Raw genomic sequence first — 21,192 nt, 5'->3', positions numbered from 1 at the left:
GGAGGCTTCATCGGTAATAGTAATATGTCACTGAAATGACGGTGAAAAAAATTCTGATGTTTTGATTGAAATAATTCTTTTAATTGTTAATACCTTAGACTATACTCTTAATTGCAATAAATTGTAGTGTGCTAAATCGGAATTATATGTTATCAGGGAAGGCGTAATGTCTATATTATTCGTAAGACAGTCGACTGTGAAGTAAATATTATTTAAAATTGTATATTTATAAATCACTCAGTGTTTTAGTATTTTTAAGAAGACCATATTATAAAGTCGTGCACAAGAAATGTAGCCCTCAAGTACAGTGGCCGGCGAACAGCGGTAAATTACCTTAAAGGGGGTAAAAAGGAAATTCTTGGGCATAATGAATACTATGTCCAATGTAATGGACGTGTAAATAGATTCATATAAACAGATTCAATGAAATAAACAGATTCAATGAAATAAACAGATTCAATGAAATAAACAGATTCAATAAACCTTTTGAATTCAAATAATCTATTATTTTCTTCTTTTCAAATCAAGGGGGTAACGTCGGCGTAATTAAATATATTCTGGGGTAAATAGTTAAAAATTTCCCCTAATTCTGCTCCAGTTGAATTCATATACAATCCATTGTATATGGTTTGTGGTTCCATTCATTCAGCTAGTAGATTTTAACTACATGGTTGCGAAGCAATATTCTTGTATTTCGTCTACGCATTTCGGTACCTGACGACTTAATGGTGCACAGTGATAGATGTCTTGAGATATATATATTCTAATCCTAAGGAAACTCTAACAGATGACATTAAGAAAGTTTCCAACTTACCAAGAATTTTGGCTAATCACTCTGCAGAACAAATGGGCAATTCTGATGGTCAGTAAACATACACATGTGCATGAAAATCAATAGGTTATGGAGAAAGAGCGACTACGTGGATGCGATTTTGGCGTGGGTTAGCTCATCAATCTTTCAATGAATCATTTAGGCAAATGTCGCTTTAAATCGGAGCACATTATGATATCGTATTATGTAGTTATCATTATTACTATACAAAGATACATAAAAATATGCATATATATATATACATGCATATACGTGTATATGTATGTTTGCGTGCGTGTAATCTTACCCTATATTATTATTATTAAAATTATAAGTCACTCCATGTGTGTGTATATATATATACACACATATACATATATATATATATATATATATATATATATATATATATATATACATACACCTACATACAGATATACAAATATATATACAAATATACACATATACACATACTTGTATGTCTGTTTGTATATGTATATACATACACATGTACATACGTACGCATATATATATATGGGAGGTCGTTAGAAGTCTGTATATGTATGTATATAGCAAATATATATATTTTTTCTTTCAGGTATTTCTAGGAGTGTGCTTAATGTGCATGTTGTGAATCTAAAAACTTCGGATGTTTGTATAGCAACTATGTATACAATACGGATTATATATATATATGTATATATATATATATATATATATATGCGTATCTGCACCGGTATGTTTGTAGAGTGGTGAATTATGTTCTTAGAGATGAATAAATTTCTATAACTTTACTAATTTTCACCAACTTTGATCTCACAATCTTGGCATTTAATAGATTTCTACCAACATGTTTGAGAATATTGTGATACGCATCTAGTTACGCATTGCTTCTGATCAAAGATTTCTTTCATCTTGATTCACTGAAGAATCTATCGATAGTCTCATTTCAAAGCCCGGTGTGAATTTACTCATTTACTCTATATATGCACACTTAACATATCGCTTAATACTACTGGATTGTTTTCTAACTCAGCGAACACTCATTCTTGAAATGCAACGGCTTTACATACAATTAACATTATGCCTTTGATACAGTGCAAAGAGATGGTGACGTGAAGTTAATACTAATAATGGGATATAATCACTTAGAATATGAGTAGATTAGTGCTTTTCTGCTTTGGTAAGATTCAATAGAGTAAAAGTAGAAAAGGACAAACAAATCAATGAAGGGTGTGTTCAACCGTCTCTTCTGCGCTTTGAATGACTTTGGCAAAAGCTTTAGGTATTCCTCCAGATCATAGCACTTTGATACAACACAATTTATGTTTTATAATAATAAATGTATTTACGAGAGTCTTAAAGGCGACACACCGTATAATATCGACGAAAACACAATGTTGATCATATCCTTCATTGTACCTCACGTGTGTGTGTATGTACGTGTGTATATACGTGTGTATGTATGTGCGTACATACATACATATATATATATATATATATATATATATATATATATATATATATATATATATATACAGAGAGAGAAGAAATATGTATGTATGAACTTATGTATGTGCGTTTATATATATATATATATATATATATATATATATATATACATATATATATATATATATATATATATACATATGCGTACACATACACTTTTAGACACACGTACACATACACACACCCACGCACACACAAATACACACACACACATATATATATGTCTGTATGTAAATGTTACACGTTATATATTTTATGTTATTATTTTTTAAAATATAATTTATACTTTCTTTCGCTGTTCTGTCATCATAAAATCATGCTGTTTTGCTATGCTATCGCGAGAAGATTAATCTATAAAGCATGACTTGAAATCGCTGAGAAATAAATAAATAAATAAATAAAAGTAGACCCACACAGCAGGTGTCAGCGAAATGTTCAAATGACAGAATGACTGGAGTAGTTCAGCTCTCGATCTGAAATACATTATCAGGAACTATTAGAAATAAATTTCCCTGTCTTATTGTTCATTCAAAGCCAAAAATTAGCATACCTTTTAATATATTCGCTGATCATACAAAACCATTATCGGTTTTTATGAGTTATTAATAGTGGTATAAAATAAATGAATGCACATTACTTTTTTTTTTTTTAATCTTTTACTTGAATTTGTTTATTTTTTTTAAATAGAAATTTAGAAATTAAGATGTAAATTGTAAAAGAAACAATATAGTATTACGGAATTTTAATTTCAATATCAAAGAAATAATATACATTTAGTATTCAGAACATACTAACACTTTTTCTAAACGACTGCATGCTAGAGGTGATCTTCATGGCAAAACGATACTTTAACGTAGATTTCGATTCGTCTCATTAAAAAACGCTAAACGAATTTCGCATTTTAATATAATATTTTATTGTGTCCTTTTTATTCTTCATGGCGTTCAGGAGATGATGAATGACAATCTAGTCACGATAGACAAGTTTTATATCAAGAAATTTTCAAGGTGGTGCTCCAGCATGACCACAGTCCAGTGACTGAAAATAGTGAAGGGATACTTGAATACATATTATCTATAGGCGCAGGAGTGGCTGTGTGATAATAAGCGCTCTTCTTGACCATATGCTTGCGGGATTCAGTCTCATTGCGTGGCACTTTGGGCAAGTATCTTCTACTATAGCCTCGGGTCGATCAAAACCTTGTGACTGGATTTGGTAGACAGAAACTGAAAGAAAGAAGAGACTAAAGGCGGCGAGCTGGCAGAAACGTTAGCACGCCGGGCGAAGTGCTTAGCAGTATTTCGTCTGCCGTTACGTTCTGAGTTCAAATTCCGCCTGGGTCGACTTTGCCTTTCATCCATTCGGGGTCGATAAATTAAGTACCAGTTACGCACTGGGGTCAATGTAATCGACTTAATCCCTTTATCTGTCCTTGTTTGCCCCCTCTATGTTTATCCCCTTGTGGGCAATAAAGAAATAAGAAACTGAAAGAAAGAGAGGACATAAGACCCATTTGTCCTCCCTTTCTTTGTCTTATATATATACACACACACACGCACATATATACACACATATATATGTGTGTGTCTGCGCGCGAACGTGCGTGTGTCTTTTTGTCTGTCTTTGTCATCCACCAACACTTGACACGTGCTGTTGGTGTGTTGATGTCCCCGTTATCTCGCGGTTCAGTAAATTAAAACCGATAGAACAAATGCCAGGCTTAAAAAAAACAAACAAACATAAAATACTGGGGTCGTTTTAATTGGCTTAAGTTCCTCAAGGCAATATTCTATCATGGCTGCAGCCTAATGACTGAAACAAGTAAAAGATAAAAAAAGAGAAGTAGAAGATACATTTCATCGTACAGAGTTGTGGTTGAGGAAAATTTGACGGCTATATCCTTCCAGCCTTGTGACGACTGCGTAGATATGTCTATGTTGTTTTCATTGCCTGATTCTAATTAAGAAGAAAGCAACATCAGATTTTTCAAGTGGATCTAGTTCACAGAAAAATCTGTGTACCAAAAAAAATTACATAATTTATTTTCCACACACTACGTTCTGAGTTACCGTCAAAGCGCCAGGTTAATTTTTTTATATTTCACTCTCATTCACCCGAGTCAGTAAAATTGATTTTGTGACAAGTTAAATGTCACCTGTATTGGAATGTTTTATTCATGTTTTTTTACTACTAGTTTTAATTTCACATTTATACAGTATTACAATTTTTTCTTGAATTTTAAGATGATAAATTAGACATTAGTTGGAAATCTTTAAACAGCAATGTGGTATAGAAGTCTGTTTAGATTGCGTCTGATTCTGATCAGCTTTTGTTACAAGTTTTACATGATCGGAGAACTGTGAACGTATAACGTCCACTATTTTAAATTTAAAATCATTCGATCATAAAGGAAACAAAAACGAAAACAAAAAAAGCCTAAAATCCGAATGACTAAAAACAACAAAAAAAAAACAATAACATTCACATTTTCACCTCAAGATTAAAAAACAGAAAATTTGTAGCATATCTCTCTCTTAGCGAAGTGTCATTCCATGTGATATTTAACGTCATCATAATTATGATTACACAGCAAGATAACAAATCGTGTTTTTTGCTTTTTGCTTTGTCTTAATGATGGCATATAATTAAAAATTTCACCAGTTTCACGCTCCTCCCCTTCCACCTCTTCCTCTCTATCGTCTTGTTCTTTTTTTCTTCTACTACTAACTGTATTCCTCCTTTTTGCAACACTTCTCCTCACCCATCTTCACCACCGGAGGTTTGGCGACACAAATCTCAGATCACAAGAATCTTTCTCAGCATTCTGATAGAATGCACGATATTTCTTTGTCTCACATTGACAATACGAAACTCAATTCCTATAACCTTCAACCTCTTAGGCAGCAATAAACAGTCGAGTGTACTAATTTCCACAGATACAATTTTCACCCTTTCAACCAAATATATTTTTATATCCCTGATAACGTCCTGATATTCCTCAACTTTCTCAGTTGCTGACTACCCTATATCACACGGCAGTGAGAAAACAAAAAGATATTACTCTGTTTAACCTTTATATTTTCCACAATCATATCAATGCTAGCAGCGTCAGTTGTCTTTATCGACAAATCCCATAAAGTCCTGCAATTATCGTTCGCCATGACAGCTTATGGCTTGTGTTTATTAGATTTTTCCAGTTGCTTCAAGTCCACAAAATTGTCTAACAACGCAGTTCAGAATCATTATAATGTCACACGAAAAAAAAAAAAAATATGATGTCTTGTAATATCAATTCTTTTTGTATACATTCCGGGTTTAAATCCAGCTGTATTCACTTTTCCATTCATCTTATCTGAGTCGATAAAATAAATACCAGTTACGTAATCATCTAACACCCTCCGCCAACATTTCAAGCGTTATGCCTATTGCAGAAATAATTATCATCATCATCAGCAGCAGCAGCAGTAGTACTACTAGTAGTAGTAGTTTTATTATTTTTATTATCTTTATCATTTTCATTTACATTATCATCTTTCATTTCTATTTATATTTCTTGCTCAGTGTCTTCCTGACACCGAGGGCATTGTATACATTGGTAGGCTATAAAAATAAATATACCAGATTGTTCATTTACAAAGTGATGCGATACAGAAAAAGGGAAAGAACGACAGAGATCAAGGGAAAAATAAAAATTGGGATAAAGTGTGGGAAGTAGCTTGCTTTTCAACAACATGATTCTGGGTTCAGTCCCACTGCGTGAAACCTTAGGCAAGAGTCTTCTACTATAACCACGGGCCGACCAAAGTCTCTTGAGTGGATTTGGTAGACGGAAGCTGAAAGAAGCCCGTCGTATATATATATATATACACACACACAAATATATATTTATATGTACGTATGTATGCAAATGTTTGTGTGTCTGTGTTTGTCCCCCCACCATCGCTTGACAACCGATGTTAGCGTATCTAATCCCCGTATCGTAGTGCTTCGGCAAAAGGAACCGATAGAATAAGTACAAGGCTTACAAAGAATAAGTTCTGGGTTCGATTTGTTCGACTAAAAGGCGGTGCTCCAGCATGGCTGCAGTAATATGACTGAAACAAATAAAAGAGTAAAATAGTAAAGAAAATAGAGGTGAAAAAGAGAAAGAAAAATCCACAGCGACAAGGACTTCTAAAAACATGTGACGTACAAGTTCAGACAATCTTTTACACTTCCTGCATTGATGGTAAGTCAGGTATCATTCTTAAATCTCAGTTTCGTTTTTGATCATTTCAAGTGCTCCTCCAATCGATACGGGGATTAGATACGCCTACATCGGTTGTCAAGCGATGGTGGGGAGACAAACACAGACACACAAACATTTGCATACATACGTACATATAAATATATATTTGTGTGTGTATATATATATATACGACGGGCTTCTTTCAGCTTCCGTCTACCAAATCCATTCAAGAGACTTTGGTCGGCCCGTGGTTATAGTTGAAGACTCTTGCCCAAGTTGTAATCGTCTTCAGATGGTACCTCCTTTCGATTACCAAATCTTCATATTTTCTGAGCTTATCAAATTATTTTGCCGAGATATTATGGTCACAGGGTATGCTAATGTCAATCAATAAACAGACTTTACTGTTTTGGCCTTTCACAACATCTGATTTATTTGCTTTGATCTGTACTTACTGAGAAGTTCCAATGATTCGTGACATTTTCAACCTTCATTTACAGCCTCAAGGTGGTGCTTGTATCATTTGTCAGCAGTTTTAATTTTATAATGCTGACACATTATTCAATGTGGATATTTGCCAACTCTGTCATGTCTTGATTTGTTCTCCACAGGCGCTAAAACCTTACGCCCAGAGGTCAGGCGGTGCACTGTTTCTATCCCATCGTTGCCGTATCGGCACTATGGATCCACACCATTTTTCATCACATTGGCTTGATAGTTCCGAGTCAATAATCTCTGATCTTGGGCAGTCAACATAAAGCCTTCACTCTCTGCCTTTAACCATGAACTCCGTAACAACTGGTGAGTATGCTTCTGGGCTACATTAGCTTGTTTGCAAAGTGCAGTTTTTAGATGCTGCATTCAAATTCCATTGAAGTCACCTTTGCTTAGTGTAGGATTAATGGTATCAGCTAATCCTTTCCCTCAAAATTACTAGAATTATGCCTCAGCCATAAACAATTAATATCTTTGAACACAAATATATGACCATTTGAGAACGTATGGAATCTTACATTGAGCAATTCCTTATTTATATCTTATAGAAAATATTCTTCAAGTTCATATGGAAAGACTAATGCTAACCGTTGTAAACATATAGCTGGGAAATTAATGAATAATACGAATATATTATTGTACTGTAAAGTAAGTCACAGCGAAGGAGTTAACCGCTTAATCAGTTGAGTCGACCAGTCAGCTTCGAATTTTTTAAAATTCATTTATGCATCTAATTCTCTTGAGAAAATACTTGAACATTGCAGAACTGTCTTCCCACCCAATGCATCTCTGAGACAGTTTGTCCTATATAAGAGATTAAATTAATATCTTCATTGTTGAGTTTGATTGACTGTTCTTCTTCTGTTGATTACATTAGTCTTGCAAGAAAAAAAAATCGATGAATGATACATTTAGATTTTAAACTGTCACGTGCACCAAAAGAAGTTATTATTGGTTCAATCGGCACAGTTTCTTTCTGTTTTTTTTTTTAGAGTTGAATATGTTTGCTATTCGAGTGAGTTTAATGCATACCATATTTCAATGTATTAGAACCAAGTCAGTATTTTTTATCCCTTGGTAACTTTGAAGAAAACTATTTCAATGAATGCATTCTTAATAGAGATGTTTATATGTATATATTAAACGAATAACCTTTAATTATAAGATTAACATGGAAATTCAATAGACAACGTTAGTTTCTTTAAAGTCTAAACTACATTATACATACAGTTAACTTGAACGGCAATATAAATGACAGCTTATATCTATTTTAATTGGCAATCAGCTTGCCTGTAATGCAACACATTCAAAGCAATAAGTGTTATCATCAGTTATAACGCTAACACATACATAAATATATTAATCTTGCATCACGCTGCCAATAAAGAAATTATTTTAAGTGGACAGGTATTGTGGCTACGTTAATGTGAAGTAAATAATTTCACTATTGTAAATTTGAAAGCTTGTTATCAACGAGTTAATAGGAAATATTGATTTTGTTTTTGATGTGAACAGGATCTAGGCACATGGCCAAACTCTGTACAGGAAGAAGTGTACAGTCGAATTAATGTATCCAATATATTTATTGTATTTTATTTAATCCTGTTCGTAAATTCTGAAAATCAATTTCGGTTGCGTGGGATTTCAAATGATTACAGTAAGCAGAATCATAATATTAAATACTGTAAAGAACTATATATGAGCAATAGCACACAAAATTAATTAATAATAAATAATTAATTATAAGTAAATATCACTGTTAGCTCTTTGGGAGTAATATTGTTCTTCATCTTTCTAATTACATCCTTATCGTCGTTTGTCTATAGTAAAGAACGGCTGCCTCAGTCGTCCACACATTCCAGGTTTCACATATTCATAATCAATATTTGGTCTGCGGCTGGATATTACTACCAGCAGGATTTGAATAAATAGGTTGAATTTGAACTCGGATCGGGACAGAAACTGCAACACATCTTGTCCTGACGCACTAGTCATATATACTACCATTCGAAGCCGAGAAGAGAATAGGCAAATTCGTTCAAGATGGAATTTGTATTCAAGATAGAGAACATCGTAATAAACACCGCAAGGCATTCTATGCGATGTACTTACTATTCTGACAATTTGACGCATCCTGAATAAAAACTAGTATAGATGATATTGTTTCAGTTTGATTTTGAGGAGGCGTGACAAAAGCCAAAAGATAAAAGTAGATAACTGAAATGATTGCCATATTTTACACATTTCTAGGGAATTTTAACTCATAATTTATTCAGAAAATATTAAGTACCCAAATGTATTTATTTAGATAAAAGCAGTTCAATTTTTTTTTTTGTTTCTTTATTGATTTGTGTATTGATGGGTATTTAATTTATCGCAGTTTTTTTATCATAAAACATAACGATCTAATATTTTAGAGTTGAAAAGAAGTAATGTGACTATCATCTATTTAGCAGAGATATTGATCTAAGCGATTACTGAAATTGTAAAGTTCCATACAATATGATTGGCGGGATTTTGTTATATTTCTTTAGGTTACAGGATCAAATCCCACACGGGGCTCTTGTTTGCCTTAAAGCTTTCAAGAATGATTCAATGTCTGGGGTCGAGATAATCGATTTTGCTCTCTCTAAAAATCAGTGGCCCTTGTAAATGCTAGGAATCATTATTGGCCAAATGGAAAAGATATTGAAACAAGTAGTAGCTGAATGCATTCCACGGTCGATTGCTTTGAACGATTATTTCGTGCTCTGCTGTGCACACCAATATAAATTATACACCCAAGAATTTCTTTATATTAATATTCAATATTAACACAATAAAGACAGTGTGATATAACTGACTGGTAAAGTAGTTAGTCTCATAACTACGGGGCTTCGAATTCGAGCCTTTGAGAAGATTTTAGGGCAAGCGACGGGTTGTCGTAGCTTGAGATAACCCAAAGCAGTTAATAGCTAAGAATTCTTTCGAAGCTCGTGTGAGAAATATTTCTTATTCCTGGCTGCTAGAAATAACATATGGCCCGTTTTGGCACCAGTACATGAACATTTGACGATTCCATGCATATAGACTGAGGATACCTATCTCATACGTCTCAGCAGTAATAGAAGCCCTGAAAAGTGTGTTGGTTGTTATCATAAATTCGCACATTTAGCAATTATAAAAAAAGGTATAAAACATATTTTTGAACTCGGTATAAGGCCAGCAATTTTGAGGACCCAGTCGATTGCAGCGATCCAATTATTTGACTGGTTCTTATTTCGTCGGCCCCGATATTTGAAGTCAAAAGCAGTGAGTCAGAAGATATGCTGTTAATCATTCTGACCGACGCACTAACGATTCCGCTAACTCAACGCTGTAGACCTCGCAATAATAAACCTTCCTCGCAACATATCTGCTAATAAAGTAAAAGATTAACAAACCATCTTATTGTGTCACAAAATACTTTATCCAATATATTTGTAAGCTTATACATCTTGATTTCGATTAAATGTAAACTCTAATTTCCTCTTTATGGCATGCAGCAGTTAAAATAAATACATGTGTATTGCTCGGTTTCTATATAATCGGCTGTTCCTTGCCCATAGTAGTATAAATGTCTAAGAGAGAAATCAATAGCAACTGCTAACCATCTCTAAGCACCGTAGAATTTTTTAAAAAATGATTATATTTACCTGTGATACATTTGTGTGGCAAGACATATTTATCTGACGCTATGTGTAGGATCCGAAGCAATTTCATCGTTCTAAACATTAATAGGTTTAAAGTAATACATGATGAATGGTTTCAAGTATGAGAAGGTGAATGACTCAACCTACAAGTTCAGAAGTCTCTGAGTTAGATGAACTGACACTCATATATTTGAGAAGTAATTCAATGGATCAGGCTGGAAATATCTTTAGCATATATCAAATGTGCATAGATCACAAGCATAACTAAAATATTAGCTATGTATACACATACGCACATGTAGTTGTGCATCTGTCGTTATGTGTGCTTATATTATCCTGGTTTGACAAAATCTAGGACTAGACAGATTTCAATACTACGGATTTTCTGCAGGTAACTAAGTACAAAAGTAGCCACAACTGCTAACTGGATTAGGACCATCAGAATCGCTTTCTGTATCAGATTTCATGCAAAAACATAGGATGTTTATGCCTGTTTAACGCTATACTGGGAAGGCATTAAATAACCATACTTCAACCAATTTAATAAATCTTAGCTTACAAATATATGAGCTGGTGTATGTTTATCTGCTGTGTATTAATTTATTCTGTCATTGGCCTGCAGCTAATTTGGTGTATCACCCTCAAAAATTTTGTCGAAAAATCGATACTAGTATTTCTTTTGTTAAATTCTAGTACTTATTCTATCATTCACTTTTGTGGAACAGCTAGATTTCACAGACATCAACAAACCAACAGCGGTCGTGCGCTGCTAAGGCGACAGGCACCCCCCCCACACACACACACGCACATACACATGCATACACACATGCATACACACGCACATACACATGCATACACACGCACATACACATTCACACATATTGCATTTGGAATTTGGACTATAACCCGTATATGTGTATATGTGTGTGTTGTGCGTGTGTGTACTCAAGATGAATATTTGCAAAGCAACCGTTACCATCACTCTCGTTTATTGCTCTACAGATCAAGGTCATAATATATAAATACTTGTAGAATTATGATAAAGTAATTGAACGCTCTTTTTCAATCACATCCATTTTCACATATTAGTGTCCCGTGTAAACTGGTTTGAAATTACCAGTAATATTTCTTCTTTTACTTCCTTAAAACCTTCAATTGAGTGATTTAATTTATAAAATGGATTTTTTTTTCTCACAACACCTTCGTAACATTACTATTAAATGGGATTTTCCGAAAGCAGTGTCTCTTACTCACTGGCAGAGTACTCTAAAGCGTTCTCCTCACGTATTTCTAATTTGGCTAATACTTATCTCTCTACAATTCTATCATTTCATATAGCGAATAACATTTCTGGATATGTAGTTAATATTTGTATTTGCAAATATTTTTTCCACTCTCAGTGTTGATATAGTAAACACATAAATTGCGTATGAATATATATAGATTGACATATTCTACAACGCATGCAATCGTGGTTAAAACGTGTTGAATTATGCCGTCTTTTCATTAAACTTTGCCTTTGTCAACAAATCTTCTGAAGCTTTTGGTTGTAGTTCGCGTTGATCAAACGTTCGGTTGTTAAGAAAATCATTCAATTTATGAAATTTTTCTGTTAATGAACAAAATTGATTTCCAAATTTAATGATATACAAATTACTGAATTATGCGTCCTGACACAAAGTACCCCATTCCCGTTCCTCTTTAAAGGTTACTTGCTCGAAGTAACTCTTTAACTATTCGTTTTACTTGTTATCATTCATTTCTTATAAGTGTATAAGTAAAGCCAAATCCTATGGATTTTGCTTTTCGGATATTTATATCACCAACAACGGTGTACAATCTCCTGACTAGACAGTTTGGTATGCTAACATGTACAAATTGAATGATATGATTTAATGCACAGGTACCGATGTGTGTCTCTATAATAAGGTTTCATAGTAATGTTTGGTGCCATTTTAACTTTCAAATTTGAAATTATACTCACGAATAACAACTATTCTAACGCTAGTAGTGGTAGTAGCAGCAGCAGTAGCAGTAGTAGTAATACTTCTTGTTGTTGTTGTTGTTGTTGCTATGACTTAATATCGTTAAATATATTAATCATCATTTTATTTGTTGAGCACTGCTGCCACTGCCGTCGTCGTTGTCGTGTTAGCAGCAGTTGCAACAGCAGCAGCAGCAGCAGCAGTAGTAGTAGTAGTAGTAGTATTTATAAATTATAAATTTAGAACGTTCTTTCTCCCTTGTGAATATACATAGCAGCGAGTGAAACGCCATCAAATTTATATTGGGTGAATAACAGGGCAAGTATATATTTATTTGACAGCTAATCCCGTCTTTTAGTGCATTTCCAGTTCAGGAAATTGAGTTCTGCGAGGTCATTGAGGGAGTATAAAATACAGAAAGATAAATTTGCAGAATGAGATAGTATAGATAGGGTGAATGAGAAGGATGGAAAGAGAGATGGAGTGAAAGAGAGGGAGAGATGCAGATAGATAGATAGATACATACATACATACATAGCTAAATAGAGAAATAGATAGACAGACATATAGATAGATAGATAGATAGATGTAGATAGCTAGATAGATAGATATCGATAGATAGATAGATATAGATACATAGAGAGCTAGATAGAGAAATAGATAGACAGATAGGTGCATAGATGGATGGATATGATAGAGAGAGAGAGAGAAAGAGAGAGAGAGAGAAGGAGAATCAGGAGAACGGCTCATAAAAATAGAAGAAACTAACTGAAGATGGAAAATAGAAAAAGACGGACAGATAAATTGGCTACGAGAGATAGACGGAGGAAGTAAAGTGCATTTTCAGATAAAAATAAAATCAATATAATGAAATACATAAAATGACAATTGATTTTGAGTGATGCATGTACGTAATGATCTTTGAAATAACGAATTTGGTATTTCAAATTGTTACATATTTCCCGTACGTGGAATAGAGAATATCTGAGAAATGCTTTCTCTTCCACGTGCATTAATATGCTTTCAGATAAAAGTTTCACTCATCGAAAATAATAATAATAATAATAATAACTAGAATCATTTTTACTTAACGATGCTAATATAAGTATATCTATGTATGAGATCTGAAATCTATCATCTCTTCGACTATCTGCCCCACTCTCCCAGAATAAGTCATAATCCAAACCACCGCTCATATTAATCATGTATTTCAATGCCTGAAAAAGAGAACTTGAGAAAAGAGGTTACTCTTTTACTCTTTTACGTGTTTCAGTCATTTGACTGTGGCCATGCTGGAGCACCACCTTTAGTCGAGCAAATCGACCCCAGGACTTATTCTTTGTAAGCCTAGTACTTATTCTATCGGCTTCTTTTGCCGAACCACTAAGTTACGGGGACGTAAACACACCGGCATCGGTTGTCTAGCGATGTTGGGAGAACAAATACAGACACAAACACACACACACACACACACACACACACACACACACACACACATACATATATACATATATACGACGGGCTCCTTTCAGTTTCCGTCTACCAAATCCATTCACAAGGCTTTGGTCAGCCCGAGGCTATAGTAGAAGACACTCGTCCAAGGTGCCACGCAGTGGGGCTGAACCGGAAACCATGTGGTTCGTTAGCAAGCTACTTACCACACAGCCATTCCTATTGAGTTCCTTTGGTGGGGGGGGGGGGTACTGTATCGGTGTTTAACAATTTCGTTTCTCTCTTTGTCGGATCTTTTTGAATTAGCAGCCAAATCCTGCTAAAATCAGGTTCTTCCGGTTTAAATAAAATAAACATCCGACAGTTTCATTCCTGATGTATAAACAGACAAGATGGTGGCTACTTGGATACCGTTCAGGCTCGCTAAGTTCGATCGAATCTGATGTCGTGCAAAACTATTTGAAAATTTATATTTCGAACCACAGAGGGAAGAGTTTTCTGCTCGGACACTCCACCTGCTGGAAACCTCTTCCTCTCCTCTCAAATTAGATGTTGCTTAGCAAATAAAATAATGCTTAATATATTTAACGATATTAATAGATATATCAACAACCACAACTGCAACAACAATAACAACAACAACTACTACTACTACTACTACTACTACTACTACTACTACTACTACTACTACTACTATTCCTACTTACTAGCGTTGGAATAGTTTTTATTCGTGAGTATATTTTATAATATCTGTCCATGTGATTCCCTTCTATAAACATGTCATACGTATTCGTATGACCTGTTGCCTATGAGGATGACCAGAGTAGCATCTTTGCCTTCTGTGCTTTGCAAGGTCTTTAATTAAGCAAATAATCCACTGTTAGAGTAGGGACACGCAAATAATCCACTGTTAGAGTAGGGACACGCAATAGCCGAATGGGGACACGGTGGAAACCTCGGTGTATGGTGCAGCCCCAACTCTCATCAGAATGTGTAAAGCACCATGTATTTAATAGTAGTAGTAGTATTAGTAGTGGTAGTAGTAGTAGTAGTAGGTGAGGGTTGGAGGATCCTCCTCGTCATCATCATGATCACCATCATCAACACCAGCATCATCATTATCATGATCACCATCATCATCATCATCACATCATCCTTATCGTCATCAATATCAACAGCAGCATCATCCACCGCAACAGTAGTAGTAGAAGCAACAGCAACAGTAGTCGTAGTAGTCCTAGCAGTGGCAGCAGTAGTAATAGTAATAGTAGTAGTGGCGGTGGTAGTAGTGGTAGTAGTAGTAGTAGTAGTAGTAGTAGTAGTAGTAGGGCGGTATTTAGTTACGTTTCGTTACCTTCAAGAGCAGATGTGTAATTCTACGCAAGATAAAAAAAATTCGAAATAGTTTCTAATTTAGTTTTAAACATGATATTAGATATACTAATCAGCAATTTGAGATTCAATAAATTCCGTCTAAAAGAACTAGCAGCGGATATCAGTGGCTTGATAAATACGTAGTTTGAGGCAAGTCAATAAGTCTGTTTGTATTTAGTGTTCCAATTTGGTGCTGTTACTGTATAATGTCGGTTGTATTAAAATTTAACAGTGAAAATATACATCGATTTAAAGTTTGTTTTATTTTCTCTAAAGAGTTACTCAAATTGGTATAATTAATTAAACTTCTTGTAAATTAATTTCTCTCTCCCCTATTCTCTCCCCCTTTCATTCTCTCAGTTTCTATTCATCTCTCTCTATATATATATTATATTATATTATATTATGTATACATATATATATATATATATGTGTGTGTGTGTGTGCGTGTGTGTGTGTGTGTGTAGAAACATATGTATACACAAACACACATATATATACACATATATATGTACATAAAGATACACGTTTATCATATATATATATATATATATATATATATATATATGTATATATATATATATATATATATATATATATATATATATATCGGCATACAGAAATATATGTATGTATATAAAGGAATTTTTACAGAATTGAGAAAATCGTACAAATATCTACAGCCTAATATCTTCATTTAAATGCTGGATTCACTATCCTTCATATTATTTCTGCCAGTCTCATCGTCTGTCGAATCATCGATTTATGACATCAATGAAGCTGGATTAATACTATTAACCGATTGATCCGATAGACGAAGAATTTAACAGTCGTGATGTCATCAATGTTTAATCAAGCATATAAATAAACCATTTTCTCTTTCCCTGATATTCCTTTTGCTCTCTCTCTCTCTCTCTCTCTCTCTCTCTCTCACTGTATATATATATATATATATATATATATATATATATATATATATATATATATATATATATATTCATACATGCATACAAACATATATACACTTTATATATGTGTGTTTGTGTGTATAACTACATGTATATGGATGTATGTATATAAACCTGTATGTATGTGTGTATGTATATACGTATGTTCATAAACATGCATATACATGAATATTCATATACGAACCACGTGCATGATGCGATTATTTATAACCATGTTAAACGGCAGCCTTCTCATTTAACCTTTTATGTTGCGCACACACACGATCGGATATTAACAACTGATTATGAAAGATAAAAGCGAATACAAATTCTAAATCGTTATTGAAGAAAGAGAACCTTCTCTCAACTCATCGTCATTTGAAAGATGTTTTCTCTATTTGCCTATGAAACCTAATATCATAAGAAACTAGGTATGTTTATGATATTAATTATAAAAACGTATTCACTCTAAACCACCATATTGAATCAGGGTTGTGTCAGTAGCAGTATATTTCTCTGAGTATCTCAAAGACTTCGGCTGTATATTAATTCTTGATAACAAGTTACAGCATACATAAATCAGAACTGGCCCTCTAAACACGTGAGGCGCCTGGTTTTTGTCCAATTATTTTTCTTAAGGCTACACTATGTTGAGTATTCTTGCTTCTATTTGAAACCACTCACAACGTATCTGCGTCAATATAAATGTTTGTGTAAGTTGTATCTGTGTATGGGTTTGAATATCTCTATGCAATCAATATTGTGTGTTTGACTTAGTCTCTCTTCAGACATGGCAAGTTAAATATAGCGTGTTAAGAAGGTCTCGTAATTCGTATCGTATAACATCTATCGGTATTACTCTTTACGATGTAGCATAGATAAAATTCCTTTATTTGACTTCATCTGTAGTTTAATCTGCACAATTATAATTATTACCCTCATTCAGATTTTTCTTGAGCTCAAGTTAATCTCTGCAAGAGAGTGAACCAAATATTTGATGTATTATTTTCTTTTTATTTATATACTTTGTAAATATCGCTGCATTCATAGAAGTCAACTGTCTCAAGAGAAATCCACTTTTATCAAGACTGCTGCCTAGAAATATAAGAAGACTAACAAATTCTCCATTTACCACTAGAGAAGAAAAAGAATTTAAATAAATGAAGAAAATTTTTTAGTTCTTCTTCGATATAACTTTTCAAGAAGAAATCATTTGAAAAGTCACGGGCTTTGTGTGTTTTATCAAACTGTATTTCCTTTTTCAATATTGATATAAGCTCGTTGGCGAGCTAGCAGAATTGTTGGTGCATTGAGTGAAAAGCTGAGCGGCATTTCATCCGGTTTTACGTTCAAATACCGCCGAGCTTGACTTCTGCATTTCATCGTCTCTCTGGATCGATAAAATAAGTACCAGTAGAGTATTGATGTGTATGTAATCGTCTCCAAGAAATTACTGGTTTTGTCCCAAAATTTGAAATCGATATTGAAATCAATATTGATATAACCTCACCAACAAATGTTAAAGCAAATTAAATATATCAGCTTAGTAAAATTTTATAAAGTTTCATCACTTAAACTACACGATGGACTACTGTCTGGCAACTTATTTAAGACACCTCGTCATTTATGACTGAACATCGTGAATCATCTACCTCAGTAATAATTCCTTGAACTATTTTATGTTTTTCAGTCATTTATTTATAGCCATGCTGTGACACTACCACGAATGTCTTCAAATTGTCTATAATGGTTACGTTCTTCTTATTTTTAAATGCCTAATTTCGTGGTTCGAGAAAGAGATCGATAGAATAAATACCAGGCTTTAAAATAAGTATTGGGATCCATTGTTTGACTAAACATTTCAAGGTGGTGCTCTGGCATGGCCGCAGTCCAATGGTTGAAGCAAGTCAAAAAATAAAACATAAACAATCCCTAAGATTACACATGACTTACGGATTTGATTTCCATAAAAGCCTATAAACATCTTCCAGCGGAAGAGATTGTGCCTATCCTTTTGTAGGATCTTCCCTATGTCGCAGGTAGTTTCGTTTGAAAATCTGCATGAAAGGAAATTTTGAAGCGGGAACAGAATTCTGAATATTTTGATGTTCTGGACATAAAAAAAAAAAACATGGAAAGAAGTCATGTATGATGTTTGTGGTTACAGCAGGAAACACGTTGCACCTACACATTCGATAATTGTGAGGCTGTTTACTGTCGCTTGATCATATAGACATAATGAGTCACACTCGTTAGAACCATGTCAAATAGAGATATAATTTGGCAACGTAGACTATACACGCACGCGCACACACATACAAAAAATGAATACATGCTCACATACACACACGCTCACACACACACACATACGTACAGACGCTCACACACACGTATAAGTATGTATGTGTACCAAGAAAGAAAGAAAGAAAGAAAGAAAGAGGGACAAATATAGAAGAATGAGACATTGACGACTAGTACACTTTTGCTGCCTTCAGGGCTAGCAGCAGTGTGTACATAGGATTAACTTTAAATCTATGCAAATTGCTACGAAATTCTTCTCATCCGCCTCCTCCAAATGTTCACTCTCCAGAAACAGCAACAACAACAACAATAACAACAACAGCAACTACTACTACTATTACTACTGCTGCTGCTGCTGCGGACAATTTTTGCTAACGCAACGTCGTTAATGTAGAAAAAGTAAAATGTTTTGAAATAGGAATAGTGTCAGTCTTACGAATTTACCCAACTGGGGACTTACCTAATTCTTTACGAACTTTCAGCACATTGCAATCAAACATATTACCATCACTTGCACTAACAATTTATGTGGATTACTTTTTATTTCTTTTGTAGAAACCTCAACGGAATGCGGATAACGAGCATTGTATATTAATTCTGCTTCACTTGACTCAAATTATTTCATTTTATCACTTTTTTTTTCTCTCTTACGAATGATGAACGAGTAAACAATCGATTGAAGATTTGCCGACTAGTTCTCTTCACGTCTAATGAAATGATTGCTTAAATCTTTACTAATGTTGTTGTCGTTATTATTATTATTATAATTAGTATTATTATTATTATCATCATCATCATCATCATCATTATAGCTACTACTATCACTACTTCTGCAGCTAGTGCTGTATTACCGCTAGTGGAAGTAGTAGTAGTAGTAGTAGTAGTAGTAGTAGTAGCAGCAGCTGCAGTGGTGGTGGTGGTGGTGGTGGTGGTGATGGTGCCTGCAGGAGTGCTGATCATGCTGTTTACACTCTCAGGGCAGTGGATTGGACAACAAACTGTTTGCCCCTTTTAGCTGCGTCGTTTTATCTTCTGATTTCAAATTCTGTATATGTGCGTGTGTGAATGTTTATGTATGTATATATAGACAAATGAATGTATGTATATATATATATATATATATGTATGTATGTATGTATCTATGTATGTATGTATGTATGTAGGTAGGTAGGTAGGTATGTGTGTATCTAAGGAAGTATGTATGTATGCCATTATTCTGTTTCATTTCAATATTTCTTGCCAATAGAGAAAGAATCGGTTTCTAACCTAAATCCAAGGTTCCTTCATTGGAATTTCAACAACATCAACAGAATATTTTTATGTATGTATGTATGTATGTTTGTGTATGTGCAGATGTGTATGTTTTGTTTTATGTATGTCTTATAAATATCTATACATATCTATACATACTCATATATACTTAAATAATAAACATCTGGAAAGTTCTACAGTTTCAGCGTTGGCTTGGATCTGTAGTCATCGACTCAGCTTTCTCCTTTTTAGCTTTGCGAAGCCTACATACGCATGTATGCATGTATGTATGTATGTATGTCAGCTATCGATCTTCTGGCCGCTTCTTTAATCTGGGCCAGTTTGCTGCCAATTCAAAAGCTTTCCAGTCTCTTCTTCGTGACCCCCTTAGTGCAGATGACTGTGTCTTAGTCACTCATACAGTGGATGGCATGCAAATACTTATGAATGGTATATCTGCTTCTTGCAAGGCATTAGGACTCAGCATTAGCCTGTACAAGACTGTTGTAATTTTCCAGCCTGCACCAGGAAATCCCTATGTGGAACCAGCTGTCTTGGTTGAAGGGACAATTTTGAAACTTTGACTACCTGACCAGCACACTCAGCCGTTCATGCTCACTGGATGATGAAATATCTTTCAGGTTGCAGAGAGCAACTGATTCCTTCCGGTCGCTTTAGTCTCGTGTTTGGTCACAGCATGGTATCACAAAAAACAAAAATTACTCTGCACCGTGCATGTGTACTGACATCACTCCTTTACTCAAGTGAGACATGGATCCTTTACATATATGGGGTACATGTTAATGGAAAGAGATCCCGGCGGAAACCAAGGCTGTGATTTAAGGACTGTGTCAAGTCCTCGTTAAAGGCCTGTGATATGCAGGAGATTGACTGGGAGAGCAATGCCTACCATCGCCACAGTTAGAGGAAGCAGGTTAAGGAGGGGGCCGACACCTTTGAGAGAGTATGTATTCTGCATGAAAAATCTAAGTGTGCTGCTCGAAAGCGCACTGCTAGTGTAGTGAATGGGGAAAGCTTGGTTGGCAATTTTTGCAGTCGTCTAGGCTGGTCAGGAACAGGGCTCATTAGCCACCAACGGAAACTCAAATGCAAAATATATGTTAGTCCTAGAGAGCACAATGTTCCTAAAGTCTGCAATAACATC

General features: G+C 34.5%; 1 long non-coding RNA gene across 1 annotated transcript in view; it reads left to right on the top strand.

Moving 5' to 3' along the window:
* The window catches only part of LOC149131768 (uncharacterized), a 44,423-nt gene extending 30,862 nt beyond the window's left edge, over positions 1 to 13,561 (top strand). Inside the window, exon 2 of the long non-coding RNA XR_016245144.1 lies at positions 7,163 to 13,561. This is a non-coding gene — a long non-coding RNA (uncharacterized LOC149131768). The remainder of the gene's footprint in view (positions 1 to 7,162) is intronic.
* Positions 13,562 to 21,192: the final 7,631 nt, after the last annotated feature.

The sequence above is a fragment of the Octopus bimaculoides genome, chromosome 19, assembly GCF_046866305.1.
Source record: "Octopus bimaculoides isolate indiv1 chromosome 19, ASM4686630v1, whole genome shotgun sequence".
NCBI lineage: Eukaryota > Metazoa > Mollusca > Cephalopoda > Octopoda > Octopodidae > Octopus > Octopus bimaculoides.
Note: the sequence above shows the minus strand (reverse complement) of the source record. Positions and strands in the feature narration are given on the sequence as shown.